Source organism: Bubalus bubalis, chromosome 7 (assembly GCF_019923935.1).
Source record: "Bubalus bubalis isolate 160015118507 breed Murrah chromosome 7, NDDB_SH_1, whole genome shotgun sequence".
In the NCBI taxonomy this organism is placed as follows: domain Eukaryota; kingdom Metazoa; phylum Chordata; class Mammalia; order Artiodactyla; family Bovidae; genus Bubalus; species Bubalus bubalis.
The window spans coordinates 109,686,154-109,710,669 of NC_059163.1; positions in this window are offsets into that span (position 1 = coordinate 109,686,154).

Genomic DNA, 24,516 nt, shown 5'->3' on the forward strand with positions numbered 1-24,516 from the left:
TTAAAGCATATAAAATTAAGAGGATATTTAAAAAACCAACAATCTTGACCAAAGTGTTATTTTTAGATATCAAATGTATAATGTCGATTCAGATGTACAATTAAAATTTAAATGTGTTTGTGTATGGCCTGCATCTATTCCATATAGAATAAAAACAACTTAAAACCATGCACTAGGAAATATTAAGAAGTTTCTTCAGGGGCCACTTGATAAAGCGTGCTAGAGAACTGGTGATCAGTGGACATCTCTGTGTGGGTATGTGATTTGCTATAAAGTCTTTGAAAGCACAAAGCCCCCAAAGCTAATGAGAATAATAATCATAATCCCAATCATAAGCCTAGTAACACAGGGGTGATTAAATGTCACTCTCTGGGGAAGAAATAGATTGATTCTGTTTCATATGTGGTGGGGGCAACCTACATCTTCCTCAACTATGGCATTAAATATATGGCTGAAGTTGGATTTCAAGCGGAGACGAGTAAATTTAAGAGAGATAATTAACTGCTTCTGTGAGGTATAAGCACTTACCACATGCAGTCGTGGTTATATTGACTAAGCATCTAATTTGGTATTAATACATTTTCGTTTCTGTAAGTGATCTTCCTTTTGTTTCCAACCTTCTAGCAACCACCTAATTAGATTCTATCATCACACCTCTGATCATTACTGCTAAAAATGCCCTTCTATCAGCCTCAAGGTATACTCTCCATCTTTTAAATAACAGACATTTTAAATAACAGACCTTTTAAATAACAGACCTAATAATAAGGAACCTGCAACCTTCTGTTGGCCAGGAGAAAGTTCACCTATAGCTGGGGACCTCCATAATGCTTTCTCTGCCTTCAGCCAGCTCTATTTCTGTAACTTTAATAAACTGATTAAAAAAAAATTGGCAAAGATGCAATACTTCCTCTTCCATACACAGAGTACTTTGTGTATGCAAAGTACTCTGGAATTCAGTATTTATTTACATATCTATCATAAACCAATTCTAACCTATATTTTCTCATTTGACCATTTTTAGAAAGGAAAGTATTAAACTAATTTTATTAATTCATGTTATCTCTTTAAAGATTTTATCACACTGTAACTATAACACATATATTGTACTGTTTAATCATTAACAAAAGTAATTCCCATAGAGGCAACTGAATACCCACTTCTGTATAACAGGTTTAGTTTTCTTCAAGGCAGATTTGAGATAGGACAGAAATAGATATGTGTCCACAGTATTCACCCTCTTCTGAAAGGAACAATACCTCAAAATAATATGAATAATAAAAAAACTTTCCAGTTAACTAAAGACAATATTCTCTTTTTTTTAGCTCTTTCAGGTGAAGGTATTAATTAACTTGAGTTATCCACTTAGGATTGTTGTTGGTTCATACAACCTGAGAGGTTAAAAACAAAATGTGGACAATAATAATTTAAAAACAAATTTATTGGTTAGAATGATAAATGCATTTGTTTAATTGGGGCAGTATCAATGTTTATGTTCTAGTTCTCTTTCTTTATTTCACAATGAATCATGTAATGGAAAACCCCAGTATGTTCATACCTTAAGGACTCACCACAAGTTTCTGTTTCTTCCCACTTCCTTATTGATAAAGGAGAAGTCAATTGCTGCACATTTGAAATGTGTACAAATTTTAAATAATTTATATTTACAGTATCAATTTAAGCATGTTATAGAAATATGAAGCATATTTTGTTGTTCTGTTCTTTTGCTTCAGTAACAAAGTACACAGACTTTTAAAAGAAAGATGATTGGTTGGTCCACCTGCATAGTGTAAATTACAAAAAACTAGGAGAATTGAGTTCTGGTCTGATACCTCTTCCATTAGGCCTTGGTGCCTCATGGATGCCATTGTATTAGCATATTAATTTTCCATAATACAGTTCAGATTTTAAAGTAAAATGAATGACACCTAAGATATTAGCTGTAAATTTAGTAAACTATGATACTATAATCCAGCTTAGTAAAAAAGACAGGAAAAAGTAGAAAGAAATGAGGACAGAGAGAGAAAAAACAATGGCACCAGAGAAGCATTGTTTTGAACTGGATATTTGTTAGCTGTAGAGGAAACAATGCATATGTACTCATGTGTGTACAATCTGTTTCTTTGTGAGGCACTTAATCTTTCTGATTATTCTGTGTTCTTACAGTTTATCTCTCTCTTTTATACTCAGCATTCCAGTTTCTGTATGTCAGACAGATTCAATGTTTTAAGACTGTGTAGAGTCTCTAATTTTATTAAAAACAGAGAAAGACTAAAATATTATGGGCTACAGACACCAGTTTTTCTTTAAAAATCATAATTAATCATTATTACTTACAATTGTAAAGAATACACCTGCCAATGTAAGAAGCACAGGTTTAATCCCTGGATCAGGAAGATTCCTTGGAGAAGAAAATGGCAAACCACTCCAGTAGTCTTGCCTGGGAAATCTGATGGCCAGAGAAGCCTGGTAGGCTACAGTCCATGGCTTTGCAAAAGAGTCAGACGCGACTTACTCTCTAAACAGCAACCACGACTTGTAATTATATATGTAGATGTTAACTAAAGCTATACATAAATATGTAAAATTTAAAACCGTCAACATTTTTAATTGCTTAAGAATTTCAACCCTGGCAAAATGTTTACTATCATAAATAGTAACCCCAGCAGCCTTACAATTGGGGTTGCCATTGGAATTGGGCTCTACTGGAAGTCTTTATTTGAAAAAAGCCCTCCGTATGAATGGAAATAGCCTTATATTCTCAGAGTGCTTTTGCTTCCTTTGTCTGGCATGTTCCAGACAAACTCTTCTTCTACAAAAATCACTTTTAATTATCTTTTGCTAGAAAAACTTAAAACAGCAGAATCTAAGCTTTGAACAGAACTCTTATGTTATTATTAGTATTTTTCTGTATTTAAGTTTCAAATAACTTATTTTTTAAATTAAATACAAAGTGTCCTGATACAGATGTCTCAAAAAAAGAAAAAAATCACAGTAGTTTTTGGTCCACATAAACTAAAATTTAGACTAGCCTGTAAAGGTTATTAATCATCTTGATCTAATGCATTAGAATTTTGTAAAAGTTAATGTAGCATTTGAACCTTCATTTCTGAGTTCTTGGATAGGTTTTGGTGCAAGTCAGGCTGTAGAGTGGCTTATACAAAATCCTTAAAATTTATGCTGCTGCAGATAAAAGTGAGCACATGAGCCTCTGACTTCTGCTTTTCAATATTTCTTTTCCATTTTAAAAGCATAACCTTTTGATGCAACATATCTGCAATTATATAATTACATGATGCATATGCATAATGTTGAAATTACAGATGCTCCACTGTGCTCACATAGCTGACAGTGTAAAAAATGCTGCCATTTTATCTGTTCATTGTAAGCAACCAGAAGATTAAAATGTTCCTGAGTGTTCTTAAGCCATTAACCAAAATGGTCAACAGACTGATTTTTTTATCACTCCTCTCAGAAACATTTAAATAACTGTCCAATTAAATTCAATAGTCTGCATACGTGTTTATTATAGCAACTTTAGGCTAAAACACAGATTATTGGTTGTTTAAATTTCTGCTAATTCTACAAATAAATGAACACATAAATAAATATTAGTTGACTGCTTCTTTGTCAATTCTAAGTCCCAGATCAAATACTAAAAGCAAAAGGGCCAGATCAAAATATGACCCAAACAAAATGAGCAGTAAAATCACCAACCAAATTTCACAGGGCAAAAACAGATACTTAATTAAACTGATATTCTGTTTCAGTGGCAATAGTACTCCAGTGTCTTTTAGTTTTTATTGAGGCATCAAACTTTTAAGAGAAAATCTGAATGTGCTGTTTTGTTTTTTCAATTAGACTCAGTTCAAATATGGTAATATGTTATAGAGCTTTAAATGAGGCATCTTAAAAATTTCCTTTTTGTAGATTAGAAGAAACAAAGAAGGATATGTGTATGTGCCCTCTGCTGGCAAAGCAAAGATCAGAATCTCTTTCTAGAGACAATAGAAACAAAATCCTGGAAGCAGAACACCACGTTATATTCAAAGCCATTTTACAGCGGGAGCAAAACATATTTGAATTAATTAAGTAAATGTCTTGGAAGAACTACAAGCAATTTTGGTATTGCAGTTTATAGCAAGGTTAAGTGAAGTTATTGGAAAATAACATAACATTTTTTACTTTTCAAAATTTGATTATATATTAAATTATTGAAAAACAATGAAGCTTATGGACCTAATTCGGCTAATTCCATAAAAGTTCTAGGAGACAAAATAAAGCTAAATTACTTTATAGGATTTATTTAAGCTTTGTAAGCTTCTGAAACTAATTATAGTCCATTTGTCTCTCAATCTTAAAACTTGATAAATTTGGTATTTGTAGAATCAATAGAATATTGATTTTTTTAAATTGAATTGAACTGATCTAACATTTCCTTCTTTTTAAAGTCTTGAAAGTAATGTAAAAAATAAATTTGTATAAGCTCATCAGTTTGAAGAAGGAAACATTTTTTACAAAATGTAAAGATACAGAAAATAAAATTAATCTGTCTCAGGAATTTTGTAAACATTGACAGACAAATATCCCCCCCAAACTGAAAACACTTGCAAAGAATATAAATGAGTAATGGGGATGGGATCAATGCATTAGTGTCCACTCAGCAGAATGTGACAAATGGTGTCTTAGAAGAGTTGATTTGGGGCCTGGTGTTGTCTTCTCATCAAGTGTTTGGATGATAAACTACAGAACATATTTTTAAAATCTGAAAGTGACAATAAGGAGTTGAAGATAGATTTAGTTCCAATTCAGACAATTTGGTGCTTTGAAGGTAAACAGTATCTCAGGAGTTAATCCGTTCAAAGTCCTTTATTTTGCTAATGAAGAAATTGAGGCCCAGTAAGATTATGTAAGATCATAAAGTTTGGAAGAAACAATAGTTTAGTAAAGAAATAATCAGATACAGAATGTAGTTCAATAAAGACAATAGTGGAGCTGTGTATTAGGAGGGTAAACAAAATATCCCATAAGTCTGGCAGGAAAATGGGTTATGATCATAGTTCATAACAAGTTGACCATGAAGCATTAGTCTGAGAGTACAGTATAAAATTTTTTCCTTAAAAAATCCCAACCCAACAATATTAACAGAATGGAGGGAAATGTGTAGCAAAAAATATATAAAGGGAATCAATTCCTTTTGCTGTTTCCAAATACTTAAAAACTTTGATCAGTTACTTAATCTATTTGATCCTCAGTTTCTAAATATATAAAATGAACAGGCCAATTACAGGATCATTCCCTATCATTAGCTTTTTAGAAACTATGCTGTATTGGCTGATATGTCTACTGAAAATGGGTTTCCTGAGGGGCACACACAGTAATACATTATTTTTAATTAAAAATTATATAACTTTATAAATTTGAAGAATAGTCACAAAACTAATTAAAGAGTTAGAAAGAAACAGGATTTTTAGAGAATTCCCCTGGTGGCTCAGCTGGTAAAAAATCTGCCTGCAATGCGGGAGACCTGGGTTTGATCCCTGGGTTAGGAAAATCTCCTGGAGAAGGAAAAGGCTACCCACTCCAGTATTCTGGTCTGGAGAATTCCATTGACTGTATGTATAGTTCATGGGGTCATAAAGAGTCAGACACGACTGAGTGACTTTCACTTTCATTTTCAGGGTTAAGGGAGAAGAAACAGAAAAGGAGAAATGTGGAGTAGTCATGTCATCACAAGGTTATATATCTAGGATATCAAGTACTACAATTCTTTCATTTTAAATATAAAGAAATAGGGAATGAGAAAATTAAATGATATGCTTATAGTTAAAAGTTAACAAATGACAGAGAAGTATAGTCTGAGTCTGAATCACACATTGCCCCTAACAGAGTAACAAGCTGTACTCCTTTACTGTGGTTAGAATGATAGGGTTGAAAAATAAGGAACTTAATTCCAAAGCATTCTACCTATAAGTTAAAAACCTATAAGTTAATGTCTAGCATCTAACAGTCTGGATAATAGATGGAAACTGACAATCTATTTCTTATATTTTAATTATTTTTTTTTCATTCTTACTTCACCTGCATATTTTCATAATGACATTGGGTATTTATTACTGGAAATTAAATTGTGAACATTAAATAAAATTTTCTGACAGCGTACTAGATTCTATTTGATACAAATATACTGAGTTTACCATATAGCCACACTAGTAGTGGATCAGAGTGCAGCAGACAGTAACACATATGTTCATCAGTGAATTTTCTTATTGGTCTAACATCTTTAACAGACAGCAAGCTTATTCAGGTTTCATGTTTATATTTCCTCAAAAAAATGCTATCTACCAAAGAGTAATGTTGACGGGACAGTCAATGATTTGAATACATATGGAAATATATATATATAATAAACAAAATCTTCTCAACAAAGGAGCGTGCCTTTCTTGATAAGTAAAATATCATAAAGGACCATTTGCCAGATGGAAGGGTAATACTGCAAGATGTAAAAGTGTCATGAGATGAGGAATTACACCAAGAGATATGACACAGTTGGATCAGAAAAAAGACCATGCAGATGGAGGCCAAGTTCTGATGAATATAACAAAATACGGTCAAGCTGTGTACCATATAAAGGAAATGGAGCTTATGGAGTAACAACTTAGCATTAGATGGCAAAAAGTACAAAAAAGAAAATTACAGATATAACCATTGGTATTCACATTCTTTGTGAAGATGTTGGAGAGGCTGAAAGCCAAATTTGAAACAATGTGTACAATCTACTAACAGCCGAGAGTGCCTTACTGAGGCATGATCAGATTTTCACACTTGCAGGTTATCCACTCCACTTGCAATGAAACATAAACTGTGGTAAAATCTAATAACATGGAGATAAAGGGAAGTAATGGCTGCTATGTGGGAACGAGAAACAAAAACACAGTCTTCCACTTAATACTATATACAGAGCTGGACTTTCTAATATAGCTAGACTTCCTCTTGGGAAAGTCATTTCTTTAGGAAGGATATGGATGAGAGGCATGCTCTGGAGTAGTATATTTTTCAAAAAGAGGAAGCTAACAAGTCTTACTGCCAGTCTAAATGTTGCTAGTGGCCAGTTTTAGAGGACCTTTTCTAGTTTTCTGTGTTAAGACAATGTGACTGCTTTTTAATCTCTCTTCAAATATCCAAGAACCACTCTGGGGAGCCATAGCTGGCCATCCACATCAGAATACTATAGGCAGTTCCATGCTTTATTAAGATAAAGGATTCTGGGTTTTATCCGCCCCCCCCCCCCGCCCCCCACCTTTTTTTTTTTGGTCTAGGTTATTCTGGCTTTCTATGAAATTCAATGGTACAGTGTACTTAGTTATCATAATATACATTGATAGTGATTTTCATATTTCTTTAAAAATAAATTATAATGTTCAAATAAGATAAGCATCTATAATCAGAAGTGATTTTTTATCTTTAAAAATTAATTTTATCAAGCTTCTCTGGTGGTTCAGTGGCAAAGAATCTGCCTGCCAATGCAGGAGACATGGGTTCAATCCCTGATCAGGAAGACCCCACTTGCTGTGGAGCAACTAAGTCCATGCATCACAGTTATTGATCCTGTGCTCTACAGCCCAGGAGCCACAACTAGTGAAACCCACACACCTTAGAGCCCTTGCTCCACAAGATAAACCACTTCAATGAGAAACCCAAGCACCCACAACTAGAGGGTAGCCCTTGCTCTCTGAAACTAGAGAAAAGCCTGCGCAGTATCAAAGACCCAGTGCTGTCAAAAATAAATGTTATTTGAAAAGCTGATTATATCAAACAGCCATTCATAATTGGAAAAAACCATGGCCTTGTGTATTTAGGCAATCTATCTATATCATATAATTTTCCTTGTAAGATGCATACTGGAGGTACAGGAAAACTTTAGAACTGAAGTTCTGTAAATTTTGATGATCAGCACTAGTTGTTTCAAAGATCTCCGATTTGTTCCTGCGTTATTCCTTACCATATTTCATTGACAGTTTCCATACAGCAACTTGATCACACTCTCCCCCTGGCTAAGCCCCGATTTGTCTTTGTTTTAGGAAGTCAACATATATATTTTGGAAAGTTCCCAATTTGGCCCATAGCAAATTTTATTTAGAATAATACTGTAACAGAGCACAGTGAGCACAGGGAGCACAGCCCTTAACACAGAGCCATCGCTGTGCATCGTTACTCTGCGCCCTGTTACCAGGCAACAGGTCCTGCTCAGCCATTGGTTGGTGCCTCGGTTGGCCCTGCCCACAAGCAACCGTCACCGAGTGACCGTTAGTAGTACTGCTCTGTTACTGGTCAGTGCGGCAGTGTAACGAACTGTCAATGAGGAAGGATTAGTGAAGCGATTCAGCCAACGGTCGTCAGGTGGAGAGTGAGGTAAGAGAGAGTCAGGCCTTCTCCCAGAGACCGTCCAGCTCATCTGGCCTTGGGCCAGCGGGTGAGCTGGGGGGCCCAGGGAACAAGCTAGGGGCTGTGTCCCATGCAGCTCCCGAGCCCTTGCCTTATCACTGCCCTTGAGGTAGAAGCAGCAGTTGGCCTGGGTTGCAGTCTGCGGGACCCGGCCCCCCCATCCTTTGGGAGGCCTGAGGAGCCTGAGGGTCAGTTGGGTGGGCACCTGGGTCCCCCAGCGATGACAGCTGGGCAGGTCTAGGGACCTAGCCCTGAGGAAGCCGCAGCTAAGGTCTGACTCCTCTTAGCATGGACCGCATGGGCTGGTACCTCAGAGGGCAAAGTTGTGCCTTGGGACCTTGCCCTTTCTTGTCAGAACAGAGTAACATTTGGTAGAGATTTATAGTAACTTCGTTACTTGACTATGACCTGACCTCAAGAACAAAGGATCTGACACCAAAAAGTTTGTAACAACTCACCATGCCCCTCCCTCACCTTTCCTAGCAAAGGGCTTTGCTGCAAGCTTTCAGGGAGTTGGATTTTTAAGGCATCTCCTTGCAGGGCCCTGTAATAAACCTTTCTCTGTTTCAAACTCCAGTGTTACTGTTTGGCCTCACTGGGCATAGGGCACAAGGACTTGTGTTTTTGGTAACAACATCTCTTTGTAAAAGCATTAGAACTAGGACTATATTAACTCTTTAATGCATTATAAGGCAATATATTAAATCTTTCTCACAGAATCAACAAATTATATACACTCATGTGATCTGGAGATAACTCCCCATTTAACATGGAAGAAATGAAAGCCTGGCCCACAGAAGTGATTTGTTCAAATTCACTCCACTGTATCACTCCATAATAAGTGCTTGTGCTGTGCTGTGTGCTTAGTTGCTCAGTCCTTCTGACTCTTTGTGACCCCATGGACTATAGCCCTCCAGGCTCTTCTGTCCATGGGGATTCTCCAGGCAGGAATACTGGAAAAGGTTGCCACGCCCTCCTCCAGTGGATTTTCCCAACCCAGGGGTCGAACCCAGGTCTCCTGAATTGCAGGCAGATTCTTTACCATCTTGGTCACCAGGGAAGCCCAAGAATACTGGAGTGAATAGCCTATTCTTTTCTACAGGGGATCTTCCCAACCCAGGTATCAAACTAGGGTCTCCTGCATTGCAGGTGGATTCTTTAGCAGCTGAGCTACCAGGGCAGCCCATAATAATTGCTTAGTATACTTCAATACGGGGCTTCCCTTGTAGCTTAGTCAGTAAAGAATCTGCCAGCAATGCAGGAGACCAGGGTTCGATTCCTGGGTTGGGAAGATCTCCGGGGGAAGGAAATGGCAACCCACTCCAGTATTCTTGCCTGGAGAATCCCCATGGACAGAGGAGCCTGACAGGCTACAGTCCATGGGGTCTCAAGAGTCGGACACAACTTAGCGACTAAACCACCACCACCATACTTCATTACTCATCTCAACACAATTTAGTGCACATATATTGGATTTTCAACACTGTGATAGCGCTGTTGAGTTTGTGGCAGACACAGAAAGAAATAGTTCTGGTCCTTATGGAGCTTACAGCCACAGAAAAAGTACTAGTATTACAAAATAATCATGTCAAAAATATAGAGAACACCTGTGATAAATACTACACGAGAGTCTCATAGTGTGGTAAGAATCAACAATAGGGTGACTTATTTGAGTTAATTAGGATGATTTCCCAGCAGAAATAAACTTGAGCTAAGGGCTGGATTTTGAGGAGGAATTACCAAATAAAAAAGGGAGAGAACTTTGTAAGTAGAAAGGTCCCATGGCGGTGGTCTACAAAGCCCTACCTTGTGTGTAGCTTCCATTATCTCTTTGACATCTCTCCTCTGCTCACCCTCCCCACTCAGCATCAGTCGTGCTGTCCTCTGAGCAGGTAGAGCTTCCGCTTAACACTCTAGCCCTCATCCACATGATATCTCCTCAGTCACGTGGTATCTTCTCAGCCAGCTCCTTAACATTCCTAGTGAAGCCTCTCCTTGACCATCTTATTTTCCATAACACTAAAGTCTGCTCCACTATGTCCTCCAGTATTATGAGGCTTGATTAATTTTTCTTTTTCTCCTCATATTGCTTTTTCACACAGTTTGTAATTTATATGTAATATGTATTGTGATTGATTCTTCAGCTAGAACACAGAATCTGTTGAGTGCAGTGATCTTTGTCTAATGTATACCAAATACCACAGACAGATACATAGTAGCTGTTCAAAAAATATGTATTGGTGGAACTGACTTACTGGTTGCTGAAGGAAGGCTTATGTCTGGAGCATGATGTTTATTTTAGAGAAGTAGGGGCCAGACCTGGCAATCTTTTGATGTTTTGTAATTGAGCGGGAGAGAGAGAGAGAGGAGAAAAGAAGAGAGGGGCCATTAAAAGATTTTAAGAAGGGGAATGGGAACGTGAGTAGATCTAAATTTTGAAAAAGTACCCCTGGTATTAACCGCTGTAGTAATCCAGGCAAAAGCTTAGATTAGGGTGACAGAGGGCAAGATTGAAAACAAAGAGTGGAGTCAACAGAAATTTAGGAGGTAAAATGTTGGTTACATGAAGAAGGTTTGTGTAGCCAAGAATGCATCCTTTTTCATGATTCCTCCCATGTTCTTTCTATTAGAGAGAAAAGAGCATGGATTTTATTTTTAGTAGGATCTCAGCATAAATTCTGATTTCAAAACATACTAAGTGACTCTGGACAAGTAACAACCCCTGAAACCCTCAAATTACTGTCTATGCACAAAGTGACATGCTTGCTGGCAGACTTTCTGTAAATATTAAATTAGAAAATGTATGTCAAGCACCTGGTAGTCAACAAATAGAAGCTCTTCTTAATAGCATCTTTCTCTGTAGAATAACTTTCTTTAGAAAAAAAGCTGTTTTATAAGGTTTGATCTGCATTTTGGCTTTTCTTCAAAATGTCACTTATGAATGTTGCAATATTAAATGTCTTGTTGCTACTACTATAAAACAGAACATCTACTATAATTTTCACCTTCAGAAATGCACCATATATGACAAATGTAGTAGTAACAGTCTCTAATTGTCACCTCCCTCCTTGACACTGGCTTGGCCGTATGATTGATTCTGGCCAATGTGATAGCAAATATGACTTAAGCGGAGGCTTGAAAAGCACTCCCACTATGGGACTTCTCCACTACTGCTCCTGCATTCACTGTGACTGTCCTCTGTCAAGAAGTACACTCTAGCCTCCTGGAGGATGAGTGACCGCATAGAACTGAGATGAGCTATCTCAGCTGTAGCCCCCAAGCTCAAGCAGAGTGCAAGTGATCATTTTTATGAGGTCAACCTAGACCAAACAGCCCCAGTTGAGATATACTACCTGACCACAGAGATCACCCAAACTGATTCAGACCAGTGGAATTGCCCAGTAGATCTTGTGGCTTGTGAGAAAGACTAAAAGTTTCTTGATTTAGGCTACTAAGATTTTGAGTTATTATGCAGCAAAATCATTTGATTGACATATCAGTGTATCTCCAGTCCCTAGCAAGATACCTAGAACATAGTGGATGATCAGTAAATACTCCAAGAAGTATGAATCTTTATTTAATGACCTTAAAACAATGTGTGATTGGATCAATTGCTAAAAGTTAATGTTTTGAATAAAAAACTTTTCTTCAGTAATTACTATTACGTGAATTATCTGACACAAATTTTTCTGCCTTGGTAACAGTGTTACAGTATTATTTTCTTAAACTTTTGTGTGATTTATAAGTCATAAAGATCAAATACCATTTTGGTTCTGTTTTAATTTGAAATTTTAGTTTGCATGAATTAATAATTAATTATAATGTCAGGAAAATATTTTACATACATATCTAAGTATGGACTTAAAAGTACATTTATATATAAAAGTGCATTTATATATAAAAGTACATATATAGTTGTGTGTGTATGCATATGTGTGTATGTATATATATGGACATGAGTTTGAGCAAACTCCAGGAAATAGTGAATGACAGAAAAGCCTGGCGTGCTGCAGTCCATGAGGTCACAAGTAGTTGGACACTACTTAGCGACTGAACAATGACACATATATGGATGCAAGTGGTTGAATTTTACATTGGGAGGATTAAATTATATGGCTTGGAGAGCAGTCACAGTTGAGAGAAAGAGTTGGCTAAGACCAGCTGTGGAGAAATTTGAATATAACTTGAAGACTGATATATCACTTAGAATAAACACCACAGTCCTTACAACGCTTATTGTGACTTATGAGGCCCTACCTATACTGTTACATGTTACTCTCTGATTTCATTTCTAATTACCTCCTTGTTCTCTCCACTACAGCTCTGACAGTCTTTTTGTTCTTCAAACTTCCCAAACATGTTCACCTCAGGGCCTTTGCACTTACTAATTCCAATGTCTGGGTGCTTTTTCCAAATAGTTATATGGTTAGCTCACTCACTTTCTTCAGGTTTTTGCTTAATAACCACTTTATCAACAAAAACTTTCTTGATTGTCCTATTTAATGTCTCAACATCCTTTCAAGATGTCTCTGATTTATCCCACTTCTATGATTTCAGTTTTCTCCTTAACATTCATCACTGTATCAAGTACTATATGTTTTACTTATTTATTTTCTTTATCATTACCTCCACACACTAGAATATAGCCAAAGAAGGATAGAGATTTTATCTAAAAGTTTGCTACTTTATCCTCAGTACTTAGAACAGTGACTTACATATAGTAAAAACCTGCTAATAATAAATAAATGAAAGACAAGTGTTCTTGTTCCTAGGTGTTTCAGTGTCCGTGGATTACCTGGACATTTTGTAGAACTTTGGTGTAACTGTAGATATAATTGCAGTTTTATTGGGAGAAGGTCCATGACTTTTAGAAGATTAACAGATTACTTAGAGCAGAAAAACCAAAATGCTACAAAAGAACTGATCTAAAGAATTTAAAATATTTTTTGAAATGGAGAGGTGAGAGGTACTGAAGCTTTTTAAGAAGGGGAGAAATAAAAGAATGGTACTAAAGGAAGATTAAGCAGATAGAATGATGGATTCAAGTAAGGCTAGATTAAAGGCGAAGAGACTAGTCAGGAGATTATTGTAGTAAGTAAAACAAGAATTAATGAGGTCTTGAGCTGAAAGCATGGTTTTGGGGAAAGAAAAGAAATGTTCAATCTCATTATGTGCAAATATCAGCCGTAATGGCTACTATGTCACAGTGATAGCATTGCTGAAATGGAAATCAAGTATCATAGTAAGAAAAATATATTCCTTTTTAAAACTTAAACAAAACTTCAAATAGTGAGATGCTATGGGCTGAGACAACCTCACTACATTAAACAGAGAAACCTTTCACCATAATGCCCCAACCAATTTCAACTTTAATCCACAGGTCATCTTTTCTATCTGCCTACTAAGGCCATTGTGAGTGTTTTTGATTGTGAGAAAAATGATGGGCATTATTTGATTAGTCTCATTACAGGGACTGGAGTAAGAAGAAACAACACATTACTTACCAGTTTTACTCTTCTGATTTAATTAGCCATGAATATATTTAAATATTTTCACTTTCAGCTAGATAATTAAAGTAACATTATTGGAAAGTATCTTAATAGAAATTATTTGAAATGTTTCATTGAATATTGTTCCCTGCAGCAGAGAGAAATAAACACGTAATCTTGAGAACTGACTTCTCACACTAAGTTAATTCTAAGTCCTATGTTTTTTGAGCATTTTGTGTTCTTATCGATAATTTATCTGTGTAATTTTGGTAGAAAATAATACTTTAAATTATCCATTGGTTAAATTCTCATGGAAAAATTCTTTAAGAATATTGATGCTATCTTTATAAACCTCCAGTACCATGCTAGGTACTCAATTTTGAAGACACAATGGTAAAGAATTATTTTCATTTTCTCAAATTGTTCCAAAGGGGCCAGAATACATGGTGAATCATGAGCTAATATAGTGAATAATCAGAAATTGAATAATACAAATATTAGCTGCTATTATTTGAGGAATTGTTAGTACTGCAATGCAATTCAGCAATTGGGGATATGCTCTTCACTCTTGAATTTCTTTGCACATGCTGTGAATTTGATGCCCTTACTGCTCTGTTCCTAACAGGCCCAAGGCAGATGTCCCTTCTCTTCCTTGAACAAACCCTAGATTCCGATCTTGACCTTTATTTTACCAATCTTGACAGTACTATATTCCTTCAGTTTCTGCAATTGGATATGCAACTGGTCCAGTGCGTATATCCCTTATACAGTGTTCGTGGATTTTCTTCCAAAGGAAGTTCCCACTGCAAAACACATATACTTCCCTTCCTGAATGCCTCTTACTCTGGCCCTTCTTCTCCCCTCTCACAGTACTTCTCTGTCTCAATCAGCTCTTTGCATCCAGGTCCAAACTGTATTCTCTGTCCTCAGGATTCAAATTTACCTTCCATGTTGCTGAAGATATGACCATACTACTAACTTTCTCATTTCCCATTACTTTCACAGGTTGTGCTTTTTCATTCTTTTCACCATGCTGCTCTCTCTACCTGCTAAATGTTCTCATTCCTTGTTTTAGTTTCACTGAATCTCTTCTCTTGCCTAGGAAGACTCCTCTTTCATGTTTTTTTACTGAGTATTCTTTCATCATATAGTAATGGTATGCAATTCCTTGGTCATCTTTTATCTCCAATGTCTAACATAGTGATTGATGCATAATTTGTTTTTACAGTGATAATACTTTCAATCAAATGATGATTCTAATGATGGAAATTTCAGGTTACATAAGTGAAAAAGGAAAGAAATGTCTTTTAAACTGTGCCACATAAGTTCAAGGTAGGCTCAATCACTGCTATTCAACCACTATACTTAGAAACCTTAATCTGCCTTTGGGGCTTTCCCCGTGGCTCAGTGGTAAAGAATCTGCCTGTAATGCAGGAGCCTCAGGAGACATGGGTTCGATCCCTAGTTCAGGAAGATCCCCTGGAGTAGGGCATGGGAACCCTCTCTGGTATTCTTGCTTGGAGAAGCCTATGGACAGAGGAGCCTGGTGGGCCACAGTCCCTAGAATCACAAAGAGTTGGACATAGCACACACACTTGAAATCTGCCTTTGGCTTAGTCATTCTCTGGATTCTGGCTCCCATAATAAGGCCATGTGGACATCTAGAAATGAAAGAAGAGAAAAGGAAAAATTTTCAGGAAAGAATCAAGGAAACTGCAACTTGGCTTCTAATGACTTCTGGAACTATAGACAGCTGGGCAGGAAAAGGGCTGGCTCTCAAAGGATATACACAAATGCCAACCATTTAAATCCCTGCCGTGACTATGCAGGTTAAAAAAAAAAAAAAAAACAGCAAAAACATAGCCTCTCAAAAAATAAGAGGTACTTGGCTCCCTCTGTAACAAAGGAAATTTCGGTAGCCATGACAGATGCCTTCATCCAGCTATTACATTCTAGAACACAAATACTGGGCCATCTCAGGAATTCTTGGCTGCCTGAGAAGAGAGTCATCAAATCTCACTGTCTACTCAAGCTGCCATTTGGAAATGAACCTTCACGCTAAGCTGAGCCACCCTGTGTATATACATCCAGACACACTGCCACTGTAGCCCTGATTCAAAGCTAGGATCCCTGTGTCTTAAACCTAGAAGCACATAATGGGTCCAACTGCTGGAGTTACAGAAAATGTTTTAAGTTCTGGAATGAATCCCTGATACCTATGAACTAATATTGGACTGCATTTCATTTAAGGGGTCAAGTTTCATTAAACAAATGAAAGGATAATTGTTATATAATTAGAAATAATGACATTTAAACATTAATGTATATATGTATTATAGATGATCTTTAACATTTAAACATATTCTCAGTATTTTTACATAAAACCAAACTAGAAATGTACAGTAAATCTACTTTTCAAAAGCAAATTCCATATTACTAGCTCCCTTTTGATTACTATTTTTATCTAAGGTGATATACCTTTAATATGATTTCTATGTCTTAAAGTGGAGAAGCAACTAAGCCATTTCATTAACAGTACTATTGAAAAAATATTACATGTGTCCCTCCCTCACAATCTCATGAGAATTTGAGGACAATATGAAAAACAAAGTATTCAGTGATTATTGATTCAGTGATTCCCTCTCTCCTTTCTCTTCCTGGCAACATCTATAAATCATGCTTCATATAAGATTTGAAAACAAGGGGGGGCACTAAAATAATTCATATACATAAGCGTAACTATTATTTGATCTTTAAATTTTGCCTACCTTGTGTTTTATTATGCTATCATTTGTTTATATTTTGAAATGGTCTGTTTACATCTAAGAAATAGATTCTAAAATAGGATTACCAGAGTATCACCCAATAAAAGTAGCACCAATTAAGGAATCTATTTATCTAAAATTCATCTAGCTCTACTCCATTAGGAAGAGAAAGATACATTCTTGGCTCTTGTCCTCAACATTTTAAAGAACCCTATGTCTTTCTGAGAGTATTCTGTATTTTTAAAAGTTTGGGATCCTATTATAAAATTACATGGTAACCATATTTCCATTCTGTGTAAATAGCATCTAAACATATTAATTGAGCAATAGTTTCCTTGATAAAGGAAGAAGAAAGGAAGGGAGGGAGGGAGGAAGTAAAACTCAATCCGAACTAAGAAGATTTGCCATTATGGTCCAAAGCCAAAGCCACACCATCTTCAGTGAACAACAGCAGAAATTGTCTCATTGTGAGCTCTAGTGCTGGCATTTGTGGGTTTTGCAGGCACCCGATAGGTCAGCCTCAGCAAGAAGCAGGGGTGATAGAGGTGTTAGTAGGTGGCAGTGAGGAGTGGTGCTGGTAGAGGTGATGAGCAGGTTTCATATGGGTTACTCAGTAATGGAGGTCTCAGAACACATGGCTTATCCCAGAGCACATGCAAGCCACTTCTTGGGACTCTGCCTAGTATGCAAAAAAGTCTTTGAAGAAGATATAGATACTATGTTTTCAAAGAAATAGTTTTGCTTATACTGAATATGACTGCATATTTATATGTAAACTGGAATCTCTAGTAGAAATATGTTACATTTTTTTTTCCGAGAGGAAATTAGACTGATAAAAATGAGACATAAGCCTGAAAGTGATTTTTTTGGGAAAAGTATTTATTTAAGGAGACCACAAAATCTAAAGTCAAAGGGGGAAAAAAATGGTCAGGTTTTGAGATCACTTTTATTAATAATCAGTGTAAGATATTTGTGAGAGACACAAAGATTCTTTGATTGCTTTTAAAATCAGTCTCAATTTCCTCTGCCCCAACCCCTCTTAAAGGTAATAGTCACATGAAGTCTACTAAATGGCATGGCTTTTCCAGTTGATAATTTGTTGTAGACTTTTCTTTATAGAGAAGCTCTGTACAGTCAGTGAAAATAAGACCAGGAGCTGACTGTGTCTCAGATCATGAACTCCTTATTGTCAAATTCAGACTTAAATTGAAGAAAGTAGGGAAAATCACTAGACCATTTGGGTATGACCTAAATCAAATCCCTTATGATTATACAGTGGAAAAGAGAAATAGATTCAAGGGATTAGATTTGATAGAATGCCTGAAGAACTATGGGCAGAGGTTGGTGACACTGTACAGGAGACAGGAATTAAGACCATCTCCAAGAAAAGAAATGCAAAAAACCAAAATGGAATTCTGAGTAGGCCTTACAAATAGCTGTGAAAAGAAGAGAAGTGAAAGGCAAAGGAGAAAAGGAAAGATATACCCATTTCAATGCAGTGTTCCAAAGAACAGCAAGGAGAGAAAATAAAGCCTTCCTCAGTGATCAGTGCAAAGAAATAGAGGAAAACAATAGAATGGGAAAGACTAGAGATCTCTTCAAGAAAATTAGAGCTACCAAGGGAATATTTCATGCAAAGATGGGCACAGTAAAGGACAGAAATTATATGGACCTAACAGAAGCAGAAGATATTAAAAAGAGGTGGCAAGAATACACATAAGAACTACACAAAAAAGATCTTCATAACCCAGATAACCACGATGGTATGATCACTCACCTAGAGCCAGACATCCTGGAATGCAAAGTCAAGTGGGCCTTAGGAAGCATCATTATGAACAAAGCTAGTGGAGGTGATGGAATTCCAGTTGAGCTGTTTCAAATCCTAAAAGATGATGCTGTGAAAGTGCTGCACTCAATATGCCAGCAAATTTGGGAAATGCAACAGTGGCCACAGGACTGAAAAGGTCATTTTCATTCTAATCCCAAAGAAAGGCAATGCCAAAGAAGGCTCAAACTACCGCACAATCGCACTCATCTCACATACTGGTAAAGTAATGCTCAAAATTCTCCAAGCCATCCTTCAATAATATGTGAACTGTGAACTTCCAGATGTTCAAGCTGGATTTAGAAAAAGCAGAGGAACCAGAGATCAAATTGCCAGCACCCGCTGGATCATCATAAAAGCAAAAGAGTTCCAGAAAAACATCAACTTCTGCTTTATTGACTATGCCAAAGGCTTTGACTGTGTGGATCACAATCAACTGTGGAAAATTCTGAGAGCTGGGAATACCAGACCACCGGACCTGTCTCTTGAGAAATCTGTATGCATGTCAGGAAGCAACAGTTAGAACTGTCATGAACAACAAACAGGTTCCAAATTGGGAACGGAGTATATCAAGGCTGTATATTGTCACTGTGCTTATTTAACTTATATGCAGAGTACATCATGAGAAACACTGGGCTGGATGAAGCCCTAGCTGGAATCAAGATTGCCTGGAGAAATATCAGTTAACTCAGATATGCAGATGACACCACCCTTATGGCAGAAAGAGAAAAAGAACTAAAGAGCCTTTTGATGAAAGTGAAAGAGGGGAGTGAAAAAGTTGGTTAAAAGCTCAACATTCAGAAAACTAAGATCATGGCATCCGGTCCCATCACTTCATGGCAAATAGATGGGGAAACAATGAAAACAGTGACAGACTTTATCTTTTTGGGCTCCAAAATCACTGTAGATGGTGACTGCAGTCATGAAATTAAAAGGCACTTGGTCCTCGCAAGAAAAGTTATGACCAACCTAGATGGCATATTAAAAAGCAGAGACATTACTTTGCCAACAAATGTCCATCTAGTCAAAGCTATGGTTTTTCCAGTAGTCATGTATGGTTGTGAGAGTTGGACTATAAGGAAAGCTGAGCGCTGAAGAATTGATGCTTTTGAATTGTGGTGTTGGAGAAGACTCTTGAGAGTCCCTTGGACTGCAAGGAGATCCAACCAGTCTATCCTAAAGGAAATCATTCCTGAATATTCATTGGAAGGCCTGATGCTGAAGCTGAAACTCCAATACTTTGGCCACCTGATGTGAAGAGTTGACTCATTGGAAAAGACCCTGATGCTGGGAAAGATTGAAGGCAGAAGGAGAAGGGGACGGCAGAGGATGAAATGGTTGGATGGCATCACTAACACAATGGACTTGAGTTTGAGTAAACTCTGGGAGTTGGTGATGGACAGGGAGGCCTGGTGTCCTGCAGTCCGTGGCGTCGCGAAGAATCGGACACGACTGAGCAACTGAACTGAACTGATTCATTCTTCTTCCTGTTTGAAAGTTTATTTAACAGTTTTAAGCTTATTAAAAGAAAATAAAATCCTCCTTTCTCAGAATACCTTACAGCTACTGATTAGAACTAAACTTTACTCATAAAGGGAAGAAAGGACTGGTAAAAGCCAGTGGAAGCACTTCCCCTTCTGTGTACTCATTTCAACTCAGGTGAGCTTTTTAGTAACTAAAAGCAATTTCATTTGACCTTCTCGATGACCTTTCTGAGATTGTGTATTGGCAGCTTAAGGTACCTCATAGAGGAACTGGCCATCTTTCAAAAGCACCAACATAATTGGCACTCCTTCCAATAAGCTGTTTAGAGTCACAAGAGTAAGTGAAAACAGAGCAAGCCAAACATTCAAAATGGTCTTTCTTGGGCAAGGTCAAAGTCTTTTTTTGTTTGATTTTTGTTGTTTTGTTTTATTGTGTAAGTGTTTTTCATAAGAGGAGCTGCACTCGTAATTCTGTCAATCTAGAACCTTTTTTAAATATGGAGATAAAACAAAGTAAATCTGTCATTACATTTATTTCCTGTACTAGTAACAATCACTGTAAGAGACACAGAGAAAAATATTTAGTGATCAAAATTTGAACACAAAAATGCCCATTAAGTCTCTTCATGGTCAAAACACTACAAATGATATAGCTAAGCGCTGAATGCAAGAAAAATCAGGGGCGTTTTTTTCTTAACTAGTATGAATATCATAGGGCTGACTGTGTCATTCTGTTCCTCCATGATCTGCTAATTACTGGAATACATGACAGTAAATTAATTGGGGATATTTTTGTGTACTCCTTGGCATGGGGAGAGTTGAATTGCTCCTGCTTCTGGCCCACTGTGTTTCACCATCTGGAAGGCCACAAACTGCCGAAAGTGCCCCCTTCCTCCCAAAGAAAAAATGAAAGATAAATGCTTTTGAACATTACCTTATGCCTGTTTAAACATCAGTTTCTGACTATACACAGTAGCTTATTCTACCCCTCCTCCTTACTCTTTTCATTTCCCTCCCTCCAACTCTCCTGACAAAGGAGAAAGAAAGAAGGAAATCTTACATGTTCTACACTCCTATTATGATCCCCAGTGTGGTGCCATTAAACAGTACCCTTCTGAGTGGGTCTAATTGGCCAATATATGGTGCTTTCTATTGATGCTTTTTAGTCACTGAAGGGTTCGATGTACTTACATGTATATAATTCATCATACGAAGGTCATTTTCTTCACCCTTATTGTTCTGCCATTTAAATAGTTATTCTATGTGAATCTCCATGTAATTAACTGGTTTGGTAGCAATTTCAAGGACTTCAGATAGACAAAGGGAAAACTGAAAAATGCCACATTTGTGAATTGGTTTGCATTCAGAAGCATTACTTGTCGTTTCCCTAGACCACCAGATGTCAGCCTAAATTGAAGAATGGAAAAGAAACCGTGTATCAGAGTGTTAGTGTCTAGTGTGCCAGATGGAGTTTTACACAACCCTGCAGGAATAGTTAGCCAGCAGTAGTTAAAATTCAGTGTTAGATATAGCACAAGTGACACTGCATGCACTGTAGCATTTTTTGATTATGGAACTTAATTGTATCATAGATCATTGATAGCTTAATTTATGAGGATTGATTTTGTTAATTCAAGCAGTTCAAAAGTCACTGTTAAAGCTTCAGTCCATTTAATTGTATCTGACTTAAGCTTTACTCATGCTCTCAGAAGACAAATGGCTGCATAGAGGTAATACATTTTTATTTTTTCTGCTGTTTATCCATTCATTTCTGTGTGTATACTTTTCCGTGATTTACATTTTGATGAGTTTCTCTCAGTTGAACTAAAAAAGTGCAGATGTTAAACTCTTTTGAAAATATGTCACTTTTGATTTCATGATCATGGGAGAACCAACAACCATAGAATGTTAAAGATTTTCCTCTCGATATTACTATACATTTCAGAATGGAATATCTCAGTTCAGATATTTGGTTATCAGATATTTGGTTCAGACTGGACCAAATTGTTGTGAGCAAGTGGTCTGCTATATTTATCATTGATACATGCAGCATTAAATGTGGAGGGAAATTCCATGAACACATGCATTAATAAAAGTGGTCAGGAATACCTTTACTTTTAATTATATTTTGACTTTAACATAGGAAAATGAGTAATATGACTTCCTAGGTGGCACAGTGGTAAAGAATCTGCCTGCCAATGCAGGAGATTCAAGAGACATGGGTTCAATCTCCGGGTTGGGAAGATCCACTGGAGTTGGAAATGGCAACCCACTCCAGTATTCTTTGACTGAAAAATTCCATGGACAGAGGAGCCTGGTGGGCTACAGTCCCTAGGGTTGCAAAGAGTCAGATGACTGAGCACGTGCGCGCACACACACATGAGTAACATATTAAATTGAAAAATAGAGGAATTAATTTAAATGATTAAGCCAGTTCATGTGTATGTATGTGTGGATAGAGAGAAAGAGGTATGTATATTTCGCCCTGATAGTTTATTTAGGATTCAATCTTGCTCACGCTGGCTCTCATCATTGATGTATCAGTGAAATGAGGTTTTTCTCCCTCTGTCTTTCCACCTTCTCCTTGAATTTTTAACCCTGATGTTATTTGAACTCCAGTAGCCAGGTTCTTATCTTTTTTCATCCCGCTGAGCTGTGAAATCCAAATTCCCTTTGAAGCTAATGATAATGATAATAAAACCTCACATTTGCTTATCATTCTGAAAATAAAAGCGCTTAAAATACTCTACAGACACAATCTTATTAACCTCATAATAAAGTCCTTTTGGACATAGTGAATGCAAATTTCAAAAAAGGTTAAAGGTTTGCTCCATTATTGATGACAGGATCAAATCAAACTCCTTATTTTATCTCAAAAGTGGCCTTGATATCTGAACTTAATTTTTAAATCAATTAGCGAGAAAGGGGAACAAAATAAAAAGCTGGCCCTTTATTTAGTTTTTCTTAGTCCTTAATAAGACAACCTTCTATAATGATTTTCTATAATGGAAAATAACATCTGAAGACTTAGGTTTGATTATATCCTACTATTATGTTTGTATATTTTGAATCTCAAATATCTAATTTATATGTCTATGCTTTAGCAATATTATAATAACCAAGAGGCATATTAATCTCTAGCATATTACAAACAGCCCAAGGTACAGATTTTGTATTATCCCCCCTGCACAAAAATCTTCATATGATATAGATACTACTGTCCAAAAGATGATAGGATATTCTTACTTCTTTTGCAACATAACCACAATATACATTAAGAAAAATTTAAGAATAGATTTGATTTGCTAATTGTAATTCCAGAAACAAATTGCAAAGAAAATCAAAGACAAACTGCAACACAAGTCTATCCCATTTATTCAAGCCAATAGGTGTGGAAGTGATGTAATGGGTCCTGTTACCATGGGATTAGAGACTGAATCTGAATATATGCTTTCAGGCACACAGATGTAATGATATATATACCACATATAGTGGCTTTAGTTTTGTTTTTGTTTTTCCTATCCAAAGTGGCAAAAGAAAATTTTTGGATTTTGCCTTGCCAATGCTTTCCAAAGTCTCAAGTCAAAAAAAAAAGAAAAAGTTTCTTAAAATCACAAAATAGTAGGTAATAGTTGAACCATTTTGAGTTTCACCAAGTATTTGTTTATTGTCTAGATGACAAATAGCTTTGAGAATTTCCCTGAGGACCTGTTCACTCTCATCCTCCACACAGCTCGATGCAAAGGAAATTTGGGATTGCTGAGTCTTCTATCCTTTCCTACTAAATTCAGCGACAGCCCAAGTCCACCACAGCACCTTTGTCCACAATGCTTGGCAAACAGCAGAGGCTCAAATGTGTACTAAAAGAAAAAAAAATTGTACAATATCATTTAACCATGTTAATTTAACTAAGTGCAGTCATTCAGTTGTGTCTGACTCTTTGCAACCCCATGGACCGCAACACACCATGCTTCCCTGTTCATCACCAACTCCTGGAGCTTGCTCAAACTCATGTCCATAGAATCAGTGATACCATTCAACCATCTCATCCTCTGTCATCCCCTTCTCTTTCTGCCTTAAATTTTTCCTAGCATCAGGGTCTTTCCCAGCATCAGAGAGAGGTAGACACTCCAGATTGGTAGGTGGCAGATTTAATAAGTAAGCAAACTTACATGTGAGGCTTGTCTTGGTTGGCACAAGATGAGCAGACTGCCATGCCCTCTGGCTTGAATCATATAAGTTTATATAGAGGCCTTAGTAGGGTTCAGTCATGTGTACTGTCCAGATGGTCTCAACAGCATCCTCTGTCATCCCCTTCTCTTTCTGCCTTAAATTTTTCCCAGCATCAGGGTCTTTTCTGATGAGTCAGCTCTTTGCATCAGGTAGCCAAAGTATTGGAGCTTCAGCTTCAGCATCAATCCTTCTAATGAATGTTCAGGACTGATTTCCTTTAGGATTGACTGGTTTCATCTCCTTGCAGTCCAAGGAACTCTCAAGAGTCTTCTTCA